Source organism: Myotis brandtii, unplaced genomic scaffold, assembly GCF_000412655.1.
Source record: "Myotis brandtii unplaced genomic scaffold, ASM41265v1 scaffold744, whole genome shotgun sequence".
Lineage (NCBI taxonomy): Eukaryota > Metazoa > Chordata > Mammalia > Chiroptera > Vespertilionidae > Myotis > Myotis brandtii.
This window is the reverse complement of record NW_005370965.1, coordinates 403,475-407,985: the sequence shown is the minus strand read 5'-3', so window position 1 is coordinate 407,985 and position 4,511 is coordinate 403,475.

The following is a 4,511-nucleotide window of genomic DNA, read 5'->3' as shown; positions in this document are numbered from 1 at the left end:
TTAGAATCAATCTCTTTCATTGGTTTCCTGATTTTTTTTTAACTTACCATTGTATTATTATGAATACTTCCCCATGTCCTTAACAACCTTGGTGGAAGACCCAAGTGATTTTTGTGGATGTGATTTTTCCCAGAGTCAAACTCCTTATTGCTGTTCACCAGTTTGATTTTCCGGTATGTTCAGTGAAAGGACAGAGCAGCTCACTGCCAGGCCTTTGGTATTCATGGATGTCCTTGAGCACAATTAGGACTCTATTGGCCTTTGAATCTCTTGAGAAATTCTAGAGTTTCCCCCCAGATGGCGGAAATCACTAGGCTCAGAACCTGACCCAATTACGTTATTTTTAGTTGCAGATAAAGAGCACTTGATAGGATCCCATCCTCTTTCAAACCTGGGTTGGTAAGCCAATGGTGCGTGTCACTGATACTGGTTGTAGGTTGGAGCCAACCCAGGCTCTGCCCTCCAGGCATCGATCAGGAGGGCCACCTCGAGACCTGCCTTGTTGTGAGCACCTACTTTGCACCAGGCACTTTCCATAATTGCACAGAGGTGCAAACTGAGATTCAGATGCTAGACATTTATAGCAGAGCCAGGATTCAGACCCTGGCCTCACCTGTGTGTGATTCCAAGGTCTGATTTACAGCTCAGAAACAGTTACCAGAGCCGTGGGGAGCAGAGGGTTGACAGGGCTGTGGACTGAGACCTCACCTGCCTACTCTTCAGAATGCTCCAGGCCCCAAGAGGCCCCAAGCTCAGGCACTGTTGAACCAAATTGGCACCAAATTTGTGTCTGCAGGGGTCCGGGAGAGGATCTGGAAAGGCCTACTTGAAGATGCCAGTAGCAGAAGTGAAATTGAGACTCCTTGTGAGGAGAAGGAAGGCAGGGGAACACCGCCACATAAGCTCACTTCTTCAACACTGAGGTTTCATCTCTTCTTCCTAGAGCTTCTAGACCAGCCATGGGCAAACTACGGCCCGCGGGCCAGATCCGGCCCGTTTGAAATGAATAAAACTAAAAAAAAAAAAGACCGTACCCTTTTATGTAATGATGTTTACTTTGAATTTATATTAGTTCACACAAACACTCCATCCATGCTTTTGTTCTGGCCCTCCGGTCCAGTTTAAGAACCCATTGTGGCCCTCGAGTCAAAAAGTTTGCCCACCCCTGTTCTAGACCAAGTGCCCGTGCCCTGGTGCCTGCCAGACCACCCTGATGCTGCCCACTTCCCTGACTTCCTAGAGATGTTCCAAGTCCCCTTCCAGCACCTGGGACTGGCCAGGGCAGGCAGTGCAGTTGGGTCAAGTGCTCTGGTCTGAATCTGGGCCCACATGACCCCTGATCCTACTTTTTCCCTGTCAGGTGCTTTCCAATTCTCTCCCCTACATGTAGGGTTGACCAGATGCTCCAAGGAGCTCTGAGACTCAAGCCTATGGGATCTTTCTGGACCCCCATGGCTAGGTGTGACTCAAGAGGACAGCCTTAGGTGCAGGGTAGTATTTCCTTTGTGTGATGGCACAAGATTGGGTGACTTAGAACGGTGCTGAGACACTGATTTGGGGTGACTCTTACATCAGACATAAGACACGTTTAGGGTTCTGGGCAACTAATGGTTCATAGGCAATCCCTGGCCTTAAATTGCATATGTGCTCCCAGGTCACCACTCACCTGCAGCGTTCCACCCATGGCGCTTCCTCCATCCAATAGCAATGAGGATGGCAGGGAGAGTGGCAGGGATTTCTTGCCCGCTGCACACCTGCCAACAGCACTTGAGCAGTCACTCTGCCCGCTCTAGCGGTCCCTGTCCAGGTGTCAGGCAGCAGCATCTCCTCTAATGGCTTTTGAAACCATTGCTCTTCACTGCCTGTGGGCTCCTCCAATCAGCTGACATTGAGCTCTCCAGGTTGATCTTAATCATGCCCGGTGGGGATGGACATTCCTTGAGAATGGGACTGCTCTCCTGTGTGCAAGGCAGGGATGTTGTCATCAGTGAAAGAGATCACCATGTTGATTATGGCCCCCAAATTCAAGAGAAGCTGGTTAGAAGATGTGTTGTTCTATGTTTATGCTATAAGAAAAGGAGCTTTAACATGACCAGAAAATAAATTGTTGTTAATAATTTCTTGCATGCTCTGGGCAAGACACGCATCTGTATTTATCTATCAAGCAAAAAACAACCTCAGAAGGAATTACTGGAAGCTGGTATTCACACTGGCCCCATGGGTGAAGCAGCATCATGGGTAATGAAGCACCCAGCAATAGATAAATGGTGCTGGGAAACGCAGTGGCAAGATCGTTGTCATCTCAAAATGGAGAGGCTCACACTGCTACCTTCATCTCGCTGTAGGAGATACACAAACAGCCAGGAATGATGTTTGTCGGTAGGAAACTAAACCTGAACTAGAAAAGAGGACCTGACATCATGAAGACGCTTCATGCACACTGATTAGACATCAAATATACACAACTTTCCTCCACTCTGTCCACTATTCTAGATCTTCTTTGATAAATCACTGTACCTCAGTGGGTCCATTAATTTCATAATACAAGTTTTTAGTACGTTGTTTATGTAGATGAGGCCCTGCAAAAAATGTTTACCCAGGCCTCACCCACCGCTAAGGGCAGCCCTGATCTAGATGCTGGGATTTTCTGAGGGGGGAGAAGGGGAGAGATAAAAACAGAGGGACAAGGAAGCTGACCATGTCAGATGGCTTAGGCAATTGGGTTGGGAAGGAAGTGAAGATGGGACGGGCCTGACAAATTAGGGAAACATGTGTGTCATGTATGTGTCAAGCAGGGGTCATGTGTGTGTCAAAGGAAAATCACATGAGTCAAATGGCAAGGATAGGCCCACTGGCCAACAAGTCTGTTGAGATGTAGGACTCAGTGGGAGCAGAGGCATGAGAGAGGGAGGGTGGGAAGCTGGAAAGTGGGCGGGGGGTGATGGTTATAGGTAAAGAGTGATGGAGGGACTCTAGGGATGCGTTGGTCAAGGCACCAAGGAACCAGGATTTTGGATGGAGCCTTCTTTTGATGGACCCTAGAGTGACCCAGGGGCTTTGAGTGTGAGAGCAGGGTGGAAGGTGGTGCAGTTCAGCAGGGAAGGGAAAACATGGTGGGAGCATCAAGGTTGGGTAGAGCTGAGGTGGGGATGAGGGAAGGAGAGGCCTCCACCAGTGGCTGCTGGAGAGTTGGCAGACCCAGGGCCCAGCTGTCTTCAGAAAGGCCAGAGCATGACGGCCAACTCTCATCTCCACTGAGTCTCCACACCCACTCAGGGCCTGCCCAGAGGGCCCCTGATACGGGCTTGCTGAAGGTTCAGTGGGAGGAGCTAGGGAGGAGGTTTGGGGGAAACTGGCTTGGGGAGGTGGGGGTGAGGATGGGAGTTCTCTGGACTCGAGTTTCCAAAAGGAACTTCGCCTGGAGCCCAGAAGTGGGCAGGGGGCGGAAAACACTTGCTCTGGGCCTCAGAATCAGAATGGGGTCAGTCCACCTGGATGAGAGCACTTTGCTCACTTGAAATCTCCTGCTGTGTGTGCTGCTGTGGGTTGCAGGGACTCTGTGGCACACATGAGCTCCTTTAGGGGCTACTTTCCTCAAGGTAGAGGCCTGGCTCAGGCCCTGGAGGGGATTCTCTTGTCATGTCCTGTGGGGGAAGGCCTAAGTTTGGAGTTGGGGGGCTCCCTTGTGCAATAGGTCAGCACTTGCCCCTTCACCCTGGTGGGTCTGACCCAAGGATTGAGGGCAACCGTCTGGGGACCAAGGAGTGGATGCCACTTTGGAGTCCTCAATCTGCTGGTCCTGGATGGTGGCCCCGCGGAGGCAGCTTCCCTTTGAGCTGTGGGCAAAGACAGCCATGCCTGGCCACCCCCGATATGGAATGCAGGAAGGAGCATCATTGTTGGCCAGGTGACCAGCTTGCCCCTGGGGATGTGTGGGTTTCCTGGGTGTTCTGGAAAGACCCATAGGTGAAAACCCAGCCTGCATTTATGTTGCCATGGAGAACAGGTTGACCCAGGTCCTTCACACTCACCAGCCCCTGAGGATGAGTGTAAAGGTGTCACAGAGCGGTCACCTGGGCCCTTGGAGCCATCACGTGATGTCACCCAAGGTCCCTCCAGTACCCAGGGCTGTATGGTGTCTGAATGACCGCGAGTCTCCGATATGGGGAGGAGGGCTTGACGGTATCCCTCCACTCAATTTAATTCAGCGCCGCGGGGCTGAGACCCAGCTGAGAAGCCCTGCCCTGGGAGCCTCCGTTCTTGGGTCTGTTTCGGGTTAGAGGGTCAGTGAGTCGAGAAGCCCTGGGGGAGGGAAGAAGGCTGAGAGATCTGTCCAGGGTGTGGCCACCCCACGTGGACAGAGGGACAGGCTTCTGAATGGCCACTGCTTTGGCATGTCCATGCCTGTCAGGTCCTGCTTCTGCAGAAGCCAGCTGAGCCTCCTGACACCAAAGGAGCTGCCAGTTCCCCCAGGACTTCATCTGGCCTTTGACCCTCTGAGGATGGAGTCC